At 40.3% G+C, this 13,175-nt stretch overlaps 1 protein-coding gene across 1 annotated transcript in view; it reads left to right on the plus strand.

Moving 5' to 3' along the window:
• CPE (carboxypeptidase E) overlaps window positions 1-13,175 on the plus strand; it is a 121,751-nt gene that overhangs the window by 73,625 nt on the left and 34,951 nt on the right. The gene's annotated exons all lie outside the window — the stretch shown is intronic.

The raw sequence follows: 13,175 nt of genomic DNA on the forward strand, positions 1-13,175 counted from the left end.
GGCATCCCAGGGGAGCTTATTAGAGCTACAGGCGCTCAGGCCCCACTCCAGATCTGCTGAATTGGAATCTGCATTTTAGTAAGATCTTCAGTTGCTTCACATGACATCCAAGTTTGAGGAGCCCTGCCATATGGCATAGGTCTGAATCAGGCCGATATTATTGTCTATATTCCTGGAAGGATTGCTTAATTTTCCAAACTTGTTTGAGTTGTGTAGCTTTTTGAATGATCCCAGGGGCTCCTGATATTCCTGTTGGAAGTTTCTAAGTCTCCAACAGGGAAGATCATCTATATTATTGTTACCAGTATGAGTAACAACAATGGGTGATATGATTTCCATTTATTAGCTACCCACTAGTGGGGCATGATGCAAAATGTCTCATCTGTGTATTTCACTTATAATCCTCTCAACAACTCAACAGAAGAGGTTTTATTATTTATTATTTATTTATTTATTTACTTGAGACAGAGTCTCTCTCCGTTGCCCAGGCTGGAGTGCAGTGATGCGATCTCTATTCACTGCAACCTCCACCTCCCAGGTTCAAGTGATTCTCCTGCCTCAGCCTCCTGAGTAGCTGGGATTACCGACACATGCCGCCACGGCTGGCTAATTTTTGAATTTTTAGTAGAGACAGGGTTTCACCATGTTGGTCAGGCTGGTCTCAAACTCCTGACTTTGTGATCCACCCGCCTCGGCCTCCCAAAGTGCTGGGATTACAGGCGTGAGCCACTGTGCTCGGCCCAGAAGAGGTTTTAAGAAGACAATTTACAGAAAAGAAAACCGAGGCTAGGGGTTATTTGTTCAAGGTTAAATACACAATGTTAGTTTTGAAATCAAACCCAAGTTTGTCTCCCCTAAGCCACGCACTGCCCCCCAACCCTCGTTTTTGTTTTTGTTTTTTTAAACAATACTATATTGCTACCATGCCACTTTGGTCCTCTTGCAGTAAGGAAGGGCATATAAAAGTGCCCAGTTTGTCTGGGATTGGAAAACAAGCCTGTGTAGGCCCAGAGAGACAAATATGGCATGTTCTCACGAACATGCAAGAATTAAAGTGGATCTCACAGAAGGAGAGAGCAGAATGATAGATACTAGAGGTTGGGAAGGGAAGGTGAGAATGAGGAGAAGTTAATGGACACAGTTTGCTAGAAGAAATAAGTTCTAATATTCAACACTACCGTAGGTAAATTATATTTAATAATTTATTGTGCATTTCAAAATAGCTAGAATAGAAGAATTGCAATGTTTCCAGCACAAAGAAGAGATAAATGTTTGAGGTGATGGATATCCTAGTTACCCAAATTCGATCATTGCATATTGTATACATGTATCAAAATATCACATGTATGTATAATTATATATTTATGTACAACTGTGATATACCATTAAAAAAAGAAAATAAACCTGTGTATAGGCATCTGCTGATATTTATTGTGACTCTTATTTCTGTTTTCTGATTCTGACTTATCAATGTCTAGAATAAGGTTCCTTAAATTTGTAAAATCTTTGTACATTTTTGTGATTTGTTTTTTGGATTTTTTTTGCAAATGTGGGGGAAGATCATTCATAGTTTTGTTTAAATTGAATTTTCAAAAAAGGCCATGACCCACAAATTGTTAAGAGCCATCCCCCAACTCAGCCTGTACCTTCATGGCCCTCAGCTGTTGAAATGCCCACCAGTCTGCTGGCATCATTGCATCCCTCCCAATTACTAGATTTTCCCATTGCCTTCTTCCCAAATCATTCCTTCTCAATCCTGCCCTGGCATCAGAATCACCTCTAGACCCTGTACAGAATACAGCTGCTCAGGCCCCTTCTCAAACCTTCTGAAGGATGAGCTTGGGAATGGGGCTCAGAAAGCTGTATGTTTAAGAAGCTCCACAAATGATTCTGACCCAGAGTGCTGTAAGTCAGCATAATTTTCTTTCTTTTTTTTTTCTTTTTTTGAGATGGAGTCTCACTCTGTCGCCCAGGCTGGAGTGCAGTGGCACGATCTCAGCTCACCACAACCTCCGCCTCCCAGGTTCAAGTGATTCTCCTGCCTCAGCCTCCTGAGTGGCTGGGACTATAGGCGTGTGCCACCACACCTGGCTAATTTTTTGTATTTTTAGTAGAGACGGGGTTTCACCACGTTGGGCAGGCTGGTCTCGAACTCCTGACCTCGTGATCCACCCACCTCGGCCTCCCAAAGTGCTAGGATTAAGGCATGAGCCACCGCGCCTGGCCAATTTTCTTATTTTCTTTCTTTCTTATTTTCTTTCCTTCCTTCCTTCCTTCCTTCCTTCCTTCCTTCCTTCCTTCCTTCCTTCCTTCCTTCCTCCTTCCTTCCTCCCTTCCTCCCTTCCTTCCTTCCGTCACCCAGGCTGAGTGCAGTGGCATGATCATGGCTCACTGCAGTCTCAACCTCCCAGGCTCAGGTGATCCTCCCACCTCAGGCTCCTGAGTAGCTGGAACCACAGGCATGCACTACCATGCCTAGCTAATTTTAAAAATTTATGTAGAGACAGAGTTTTGCCATGTTGCCTAGGTTGGTCTCAAACTCCTAGGCTCAAGTGATCCTCCCACCTTGGTTTCCCAAAGCGCTGAGATTACAGGCATGAGCCACCACACCCAGCTTCAATTTTCTTTGCAAACTTTGAACAAAAGGAGATACTTCATGAATGCCTTCTTGTGGAGTGATCTCCTGGAGGGAGACCCAGAGCAGCCCAGTCCTCCCACAAGAGACTCATCATCGTCTAGATCTAGCTTTCCTGGTAAGATCCTAACTAAAGAAAGAGAGGGGAAAAGAAGGTATTTCCACCTTCACTAGTTTATAAAAAAATAATGTCAGAGTTTCAATATTTACAGAAATGCCCTCACTTTTTGAAATGCAAGTATTTGATGCTTTCACAAAGGCTAGAATTTCTTTACAAATACCCCATACACAGTGGTGTGCTGGTAAATGTTTTACAGTCAGCTCTGATTTGTAGCATTGCCTATTTCCATGGTGTAAATACTCCCACCCTGGCCAATTTGAAGCTACCAACTTGGCTCACAAATTTCCTGAAAATTAAGAAAGCCTCTCATATGCCAGTACAAGCCTACTCCATCCCACCACTGCATATGGAGAGTGATTATCTGGGAGAGATGTCTTCTGGATTTCTCCATAGGCTCAGGCATGCAGAATGATTCAGAGAGCTCCATTTGCTTCTTTATTCTCCTTCAAAACATTCTATTGCGTGGCCTACTCCTTCCAAAACCAGTGCATGTTCAACACTGCAAGTCTTTCATGATGATGTTGAAAAAAATAACATCTTGAAGATGTTTTGACAAATTAATTTGACTTTTGAATTATTTTCCTTTTGAGAGAATAAAATGTTACAAAGGTCTCTTGGGAAGAGATTGTTCAAATAAGTTTTTATATTGTTGATTTTGTTTTAGGTAGTTAATGCTACTACCTCTTTATCTGCAGGTTAGTAAATTGACGTTTTTCTCCTTCATTTATCTGTGTCTGCTAGAACTGTTTGATATTCTTCACCCACATAGGTTCTGATGACATTACTTTTACTCATTGTCTATTTACCTTTGAAAGGATGAGCTGTTCATTCATGGGCATAAAGAGCAATGACTGAGGAAATGGACTAGTGTTTTTCCATTTATTTTTATAATCGTGCCTTAGTTCACTATGATGATCTACAGTTTTCTCTTTGTTCCAGAGAACTATCAAAATTGTCACTGACACTTATTGACAACCATGATTTGTATAGGACAGTTTTAGAGACTTGAATACCAGTAGTTTGTCAAGCAAGATACAGCGCCTGCTTCTCTAGAATCAGGGGATGTTTAAGAGGTTATCTAGTCCAGCCTCCACAGCTTGTCTCTTAGATATCTTTCTGCTTCTGTGGAAATTAATGACTTTTACTGACTGTAGATTTGTCTGGAGTTTTGCAGAACAAACCAAATCCTTCCCCACATAACAACCTTGGAAAACTTGGAGAACTTTCGGCCTTTGGAAACTTGATGCTGCCCCCTAAACTTTTCTTCTCAACCTATGAAATGAGCTTCTCATGGAAATTATTTTCCAAAATAGATATACAAAGCGCAGTAAAATATGTTAATGAGAGAATCAGCTAAATTGATGCACTCGAATCATAGTCGCTGCCACAAGCCAGGTGCATTCCTGTTTTCTTTCCATTGACTCTAGTGTCACTTCATTTACCTCTGTTTTATGCTTAACTTCTTAGACAAATTTATCTTTCCAATTTATCTTATTTGATAAGAATATTAGTGAAAGACAGCAGAATCTTCTAAGAGAGTTATCTAAGATAACTAGAAGCGAATAACTCTAAAAGATGCTTCAAGGTCCAAAAACCCTCTTCAGTAAATAAATGCACAAAGGCATTTTGATAAGCATTTGATGTAGCCAATAACTATTATAGCACTTTAAAAAATAATTATGGTCTTTTTGGTGATTAATATGTACAGAAAGATTTCAAATCACGAAACTAAATCATTAAAACGATCTCTGCCTTATCTGATTTGTATATTAAAACTTCTCTGTGCTCACTTAACAATGTTCTTAAACAAGTCAAAGGTTTTGTGTTTTTTTTGTTTTTGAGATGGAGTCTTGCTCTGTTGCCCAGGCTGGAGTGCAGTGGCATGATCTCAGCTCACTGCAACCTCTGCCTCCTAGGTTCAAGCAATTCTCCTGCCTCAGCCTCTCCAGTAGCTGGGATTACAGGCGCCTGCCACCACACCTAGCTAATTTTTGTATTTTTAGTAGAGGCAGGGTTTCACCATGTTGGCCAGGCTGGTCTGGAACTCCTGACCTCAGGTAATCCACCTGCTTTGGCCTCCCAAAATGCTGGGATTACAGGCGTGAGCCACGGTGCCTGGCCACAAGTCAAAGGTTTTTCTGAGTCTGAAGGCTTTCATAGGTAGCTTCTTCTTGGATGGTAATAATAAGGTGTTTTGTCATACTAATTTTAAATTATTGATTTCTGTGAATTTTAAATGATGAATTTATATGAATGGGAATGGAAATTATATTGCCTTTTTATTGTGAAGGTCGTCTTGTAGGATAGGACTATAGAGAGAGCAGAAGGAATTTTGAATATCTGATATTATTGCTGACAAATATTTTAGAAAAACTATATAATAGGTTAAAGTAAATTTTCTTCATTGATTTATTATGGCTAATATTTAGGGCAAAGGGTGATATACTCTCAGGAGTCAGTAACTGCTAGAATAACTTATTCAGTCAAAAAATTTTCACTAGGCCCCTTTACTGCCCTTCCCCCTAAGTTGAATTCATAATGATGCAGTGCTTTGGAAAACAGCTCTGTATTAATACAAGGTAAAAAGCCACCACAAAATAAAAGCTTCTTTTAATTATCCTAGCATGAAATGAAACAGAAAAGTGATAAGGTAGATGCTAATTTCTTCTTTCTCTCTCTCCCTCTCTCTTTCTCTCTTTCTTCTTTCAGACAGAGTCTTGCTCTGTCGCCCAGGCTGGAGTGCAGTAGCGCGATCTCGGCTCACTGCAAGCTCCGCCTCCTGGGTTCAAGCGATTCTCCTGCCTCAGCCTCCCGAGTCGCTGGGACTACAGGCGCGCACCACTATGCCCAGCTAATTTTTTTTTTTTTTTTTTTTGAGATGGAGTCTCACTCTGTCGCCCAGGCTGGAGTGCAGTGGTGCAATCTTGCCTCACTGCAACCTCCGCCTCCCGAGTTTAAGCAGTTCTCTGCCTCAGCCTCCCGAGTAGCTGGGATTACAGGCACCCACCACCATGCCCGGCTAATCTTTGTATTTTTAGTAGAGACGGGGTTTCACCAGCTTGACCAGGCTGCTCTTGAACTCCTGACCTCGTGATCCACCCACCACTGCCTCCCAAAGTGCTGGGATTACAGGTATGAGCCACTGTTCCAGGCTGTAGCCTCATTATATTTCTTATAATGTGTTTCAAAATTCTTCAGATTTCTTAGACCTCAGTTTCCCGTTTTGGAGAATCTTTGGAGAAACCAGAAGCCATCTATCCCAAATAATTGCTTTCCGCATGCAGTGGTGGGTTGGAGTAGGCTTTTACTGGCATATGAGAGCCTTTTTTAATTTTCAGGAAATTTGTGAGCCAAGTGACCACACATTAGTAGCTTCAAATTGGCCAGAATGGGAGTATTGACACCATGGAAATAGTCAATGCTACAAATTAGAGCTGAGTGTGAAACATTTACCAGCACACCACTGTGTATGGGGTATTTGTAAAAAGTTTGTAGCTTTCTTTTGTGAAGGCATCAAATACTTTCATTTCAGAAAGTTAAGGCATTGCTGCTAATATTGGAACTCTGACATTATAAACTGGTGAAGCTGGAAATACCTTCTGTTTTTTGCTCACCTCTCCTTCTTCAGTTAGAATCTTAGTAGAAATATTTTAGATGTCATATGTAACTTTAAAATTATATTAATAGCAAATGCATAATATTACAAAATGATTCTGTAATATGTCTCTGCAGAATAATTCTGTAATATATTCCATCTTGACTGTCCATTAAAAATCAGATGAAGCAAGATTTCACTTTTAAGATATCATGTTGATTTGGTTGTTTTCTAAATTTCACTCTGAAGGAAAAAGCAAGAAGAGAGAATATAATGCTGTCATTTCTTTTGTAATCATTTTTTATTCCTTTGCCTTTTCTTGGTTTCCTTTCTCCCTTTTTTTCTTTACTTTTTCCTCATTTCTTCTGTAAATGAGTAATCTGTTTTTATAACCATACTACCCCCTCGTGTTGTTTATTGGACCCCTGGAGACTTGCATTTCCTTTAGGAATATGCCCAGCATTTTTAGGCTGCTAAAATACGAGCCAGTTAATGATGTTCTTATTGACGACGTCTAGGAAACTTGTAGGGTTCAGTTACTGCAAGAATAATTTACAGGCTATAATAGGTTAGAATGCCAAACAAGGGGAAACAATTAGTAGCACTAATGCTTTAACCCCAGGTTTATCACTGAGAGAGGATCACTGATGAAAAGGCCCATCTGTTCCAAAGATGTTTCCAACTTGCTTGTATAGCAGTTTGTAAATCAAATCAGTGCAGTGATTGTGAGGCTTATGTAGCCATTTGTTTGTCTATTTTTCAAAATCACTGCTTTTGTGCACATTTTATCATGATATCTTTGAAAAATGGGGTTTTACCTGTGGAGATTACACTATTGTTATTCAGCATTATGTTCAGTTTATTACATGTACCAGGAACACGTATTTTGAAATTGTCACTAGCTCCAAGAATTATGTAATCAGTGAGTTAAATATATAACTTCCAAATGAATTAGTGGACCTATATTTTGGCAAAAATTTGTTGTTAGAGGAAGAATAGATTCATCCAGAGTGAGTTTCTTCTCTATTTTCAGGATAAAAGGTGGGAGAATTCTGTTACTATAATCAAGTTCTTTCTTAAAATACCCTTAACCTACTTTTTTTCCCTCTAAATAATGATGCTCCACTTCTTACATAGAATTTCACAATTTACAACCCACATTCACATTTGTTATTTTATTTCCTGTTGGATATTTTCCCTCTGCTGTTTTCTTCCCATAGAAAGGCCATTGAATAATTGGCTCTAAGATTTGAAAGGAGTCTTCAGATTATCTGTTCAATTACTGTGCCTAGTGATCAGCCTGTCTGTTATTTCCAAAAGGAGAAGAAAATATTAGCTAGGTAGACAGACTGATCATGGGGCTAAATAACAGAGTGAAAGTAAATTTTCTTTTCATAGGAATGGAAGACAATATTATTTTTTACTTTTGTCTTTTTATTTGATCATTTATTTCATGCTTGCCCTACTGACCTGTGGACTTCTGTTTCAGTGGCTCTCTGGTCACTTTAAGGCATAAATTCCTTTTACCATTTGGGAACATTGCTAACTTGCCCCCAGCTTCAAATTTCACCCACATGGATGTGAGTTTCTGGGGTGTAAAAGAGTGACATTTTATTTTTGAGGCAAGAGACTTCTTTAAAGCTGCTTTTTAAACTGATTTAGTTATTTCAAATCATATTAATACAAATTGGGGCAAATTAAGAGTTACAAGTCTGGACTTAAAATCATTTGCCTGCTCTGGTTTGGAATTTATGCAGCTATTTCTGCCTTAATTAAAACTGTGGATATTTTTAAAGCTTAGAATTTATTCTTATCTTATTCTGACGAGAATGCAAATCCAACCAGGCACATTAAATGTTCTGTGATACGGATGGAAAAAGATAGAAACTCGGCCCAGCCAGGCTGGATTTGGTTTGTGAGGAGATCATCTTTTAATAATGGCTTGATTGATGATTGTGTGCCATGTGAAGTAACTGGAATGCTAGATGGTTACATGAAATTGTGGGAAAATTGACACAATGGGGAAAAGATGCTTGCTGAGCCTATGAAGTGCAACCTGTGCAAATATGATGATTCCTCAACTGCAAGATCAGGAACTCAGGATGACTGTGTAAAAAGGAAAATGAAGGCCGGGCGTGGTGGCTCACGCCTGTAATCCCAGCACTTTGGGAGGCTGGGTGGGGGCGGATCATGAGGTCAGGAGTTCGAGACCGGCCTGGCCAATATGGTGAAACCCCGTCTGTACTAAAAATACAAAAATTAGCTGGGTGTGGTGGCGTGCACCTGTACTCCCAGCTACTCAGGAGGCTGAGGCAGAAGAATTGCTTGAACCCAGGAGGTGGGGCTGCAGTGAGCTGAGACTGTGCCACTGCACTCCAGCCTGGGCAACAGAGTGAGACTCTGTCTCAAAAAAAAAAAAAAAAAAAAGGAAAATGAATTAGTGAAGAAAATAAGATGAATATAAAAACAACCATCCCCAGTGTCCTGAGGGTAGTGCTTCTTGCCGCCTTCCCCGCTCTCCCACCCCGTTGCTAGGAGAGAGATGAGTTAACGCACAGGGACGTGTACATTATACCAGCCGGATCTACGTACCTGGCAGCTGCAACCTGTTAAACCTATGGTTTTTTCTTCTATGTAAACACTATAAACAGGAAGGCAAACGTCATCCATTTATGCAGAAGAGAAAATTGATGGTGAAAAACTGTCACTGCTTTGCTTAAAAAAGTCTAAGGTAAAGAATGTATTGACTCAGAGAGGGCCATTCAAAATCTAGTCTTCAGTTTTATTGCTATTTCTGTATTAACGATTCTGAAGGCAAAATTTCTTCAGAATCTGTTGTTTAGACTTTACAACAAAAATAGCCTTGGGGAGCTGCTTGCCTGGAGAGGTTTTGTGGTGACTATGGGAATTAATCTTCTTGATGGGAAATCAGCTGTTCACAATACTGCTGCCTTCATTCCCAAAGAAGAGTTTCCATTCCTACCCGGAGATGTTGGCTAGAGCAACGAGCCACTGAGGCCTCCTGATATTCCACCTGGGGTGCAGCCTCCTGGAAGCTGCCTCAAGCCCCCTTCAGTTACTCCTTTATTCCCTTCGCTGTTCCAGAAGGGTTTTCAAGCATCTGCAGCTGCACCTCTGTCTCAAGGGCAAGCTCTACTGTCAGCCACGCTGCTGCAAGGATGGGACTGAAAAGCAAGACCGTTCATTTACTCTTTCGTTCACAAATTTATTGAACTGATATTTAAGCTTAGAATTTATTCTTATCGTATTCTCACAAGAATGCAAATCCCTACTATGTTCCAGACTCTATGTGGGGGCACAGGTGACACACTAGTGAGCTAAACTAGATCCCATCCCAGGACTAATAGACCTTGCAGTCTGGTGACAGAGGGGTTAATCAAATAACTACATTGATGAGTGTATATTTTCAAACTGAGGTATTAAAAATAACAAACCCAGCCTGGGCAACATGACAAAACCTCATCTCTACAAAAAAATTAGTTGGGCATGGTGGTGCACACCCATAGTCCAAGCTACTCAGAAGGCTGATGTGGGAGATCACCTGAGCCCAGGAGGTCAAGGCTGCAGTGAGCCATGATTGTGCCACTGCACTCCAGCCTGGGTGACAGAGTGAGCCTCTGCCTCAAAAAAAAAAAAAAAAAAAAAAGAAAAAGAAAAAAAGGAGAAGAAAAATAACAAAGGAACTGGACCTAGACTCAAGATACTCCAAGGAAGCTGTATTTAGTCATACTTAGAAGGCTGTGTGGTTAAAATATGTGAATGCGTGAAGCAGAGATCATTATAGGCACGAGCCCCGTGGCTGAAAGAAGGATGGCTGAAACACAGGAGGGAAAGGCTGGTGCCTTGAGAGGCACCACGCCAAACCACATGGAGGTTCAAGATCTTGTAGAGAATTTTGGTCTTTATCATGAAAGCAAAGGGGAAGTTACTGATGGGTTCTTAGGTGGAGGTGACCTGAGGAGGGTTGCGTTTTAAAAAGAAAGCTTTAGCCTTGGGAGGGAAAAGAGCTGGAGAGAGGCCAGAGGGGTGGGAGGAATATCCCAGTTTGGAACCCTGAAGCAGTTTAGTTACATATCCAACATTCCTTCATCGTTGCCTCACTCCTGAACATTGTCCCTTGCATGTCTGAGTCTTCCTCCAGACTCTACATTCCTTCAGTTTAGGAATGCTGACATATTTGCTTTTGGATCCCATGTAGTGTCTGACCCTGGGATTTGCATGTATGTCCAACAAATGCTGTATTTAAACAATGAGGCTCTTCCCCATCTCACAAGTCACGTTAGTTGGCTTAAAGGAACATAGCTCTTCTGTATTCTAGTGATAACATTATATAGTGATCTGATTTATTCCAGAGGACAGAAGGGATTAGCGATACACTTGCCTTTTCTTTTGCTGTCATATGTGCCTTGCATTTTATTTCCATACATTAATATCTTCAATATAATGACCTTTGTTGTCCTGTCTTCATGTCAACCTAAAGCATTGTTATTGTCATTAGTGTTGCTACTGCCTCACAAATACATAGATATATTGGGGGAGATTTTTCCTGAGAGAAATCTGCAGATTTGAAGAGAAACCATGTCATACATTTTCTGAGTCTGAAAATCAGGAGTTGCAAACATAAATGAGTAAAGCAGCAGTAGGGAATGGTGCAACCTGTGGCAGAACTAGGGGGAGCATGCTCTATCCCAAAGCATTCACATTCGAACACAAAATATACTGTGCTAGCTAAACCAGACATCTGGGGGCAAATGTGGCTTAGTGACTGTGGGTTTGTTGTTTCTCCTTTAATTGATTAAAAAAAAGATTTAAACACAGAGAAGTTATAGAAATTTTCAGTGTAATTAGGGGTTGTGGGCCAAGCTTTACTGAGTGACGTGAAGCTTCAAAGTTGTTTTGGGGAAGGGAGCAGGACCAAAATGCCTCCTTAGTGCAACTTTTTCAAAAAACCTTGTGAAGCCGGCTTCTAATATTCCCCTGGCTACTTGCTCTCTCTCTCTCTCTCTAATGAGCTGCTGCAGTTTCTCCTGTGCTGCAATCAAATGAATACATCACATAAGTGAAGGTATAAACTGCATGGGTTTACAGAAAGGAAGAAGGTTATTATTACCTTTGAAATCAGAAGCCAAGAAAACATCTCTTCTCACACCTCCTCATCTCTTCTCTTACTTTCTGGGCAGTCCCTAAGGATAATTTTATTAGAGACTCTCCCTCAAAGTGAAAACTGAGGGGGGTATAAATAGCCCTGATCCTGCTCCCACCTGATCCTTAGATTAAGATTAGCATAAACTCAGGCTGAGAGGTCACCACAAGGTCATAGTTTTCTGGGGTGAATAGTCACTTAATTCAGGCACTCAGGAATCTCATGCAAAGAATGCTTAGTTAAATATTTCCAGGAGAAAAATAATTCCAATTTGCTTTCTTATACCAAGAACCAGCAGTCTTAGTGATTTTGTAAATGGGAGAATCCTTTCCACTGCAGAAATTGGGCCCGTGGGATGGATGAAGCAGAAATGAGCAGAACAACAGGATTAATTGAGATCACTTTGCTGCTACGTTCTGCAATTTCATTACTACTCCTCAAACACAATGGAGAGTCTCACAAACAGCCAACAGTGACTTTTGTTAGTATTCTGAGCCCTTCAGCAAAATATATCCTCTTTGGGCTGATTTATACCATACGGATAATAAAAATATACACCTTACACATTTTAGTGGGCTGTTGCGAAGAGAAAATTAGATTATGTATGGTAAGGAACTTCACAATGACAAGATAATGTGATGTAATAATAATATTAAAGAAAAGTATAGGAAACACATAGCACTTGCTATTTGCCGGGCACTGCTCTAAGCATTTACATTCATTATTTTATTTAGTTCTTATAATAACCTTCCGTATGGACTAGAATCTATTGTTATCTTTAATTTTTAGATGGAAAAACAGAGCCACAGAGAACTGAAGTAGCTTGCCCAAGCCTAGACAGTAAGAATTGGTGCTAGGATTTGAACCCATGCAGTCTGGCCCCTCTTAATCACTATGATTTAGGAATAAAAACAAAAAAAACAAAAACATAGACTTTTAAGTAAACCAGAAGACTAGCATTTGAATCCTGGCTTCACAGGCTGTATAACTATGGAGACAGTCTTCTTAAGCAGTCTGAACTTCAGTTTGTTTATCTGCAAAATGAAGTTGGATAATAATCCTTATTTTTAGATGTTTGGTCAGGATTAAATAAGAAAACATGCAAAGCACAGTGTTTCATAGGAGGCACATAGTGTGTTATTAGTTATTGTGGGTGAGATGGTATATTAGTCTTGTCAGACTGCCATAGCAAAATATCCACCGACTGGCTGGCTTAAACAACAGAAATTTGTTTTCTCACAGGCCTGGAGGCTAGAAGTTCAAGATCAAGGTGGCAGCAGGGGCGGTTTCTGGTGAGGCCTCTCTCCCTGGCTGCCACCTTCTCACTGTGCTCTCACATGGTCTTTCCTCTGTGCAGAGGAGCGAAAGAGGGCTCTGGTGTCTCTTCATCTTTTTATAAAGACCACAGTCCTATTGGATTAGAGCTCCACCCTTATAGCTTAATTTAACCCTAATTACCTCCTTAATGCAGTCACATTGGATGTTAGACCTTCAACATACTAATTTTGGGTGAATACAGTTCAGTCCGTAACAGGTGGGTGGCTGGGAGGCGAGGAATAGAAGGATAGAAGGGGTATTTTAATGTCTAAGGTAGATTTTTTTATTTTTAAGGCATCGCTGCTGGAGGAAAAAAACCATCAGATATTCATAATACATTTGT

The sequence above is a fragment of the Hylobates moloch genome, unplaced genomic scaffold (genome assembly GCF_009828535.3).
Source record: "Hylobates moloch isolate HMO894 unplaced genomic scaffold, HMol_V3 SCAFFOLD_3, whole genome shotgun sequence".
NCBI classification, from domain to species: domain Eukaryota; kingdom Metazoa; phylum Chordata; class Mammalia; order Primates; family Hylobatidae; genus Hylobates; species Hylobates moloch.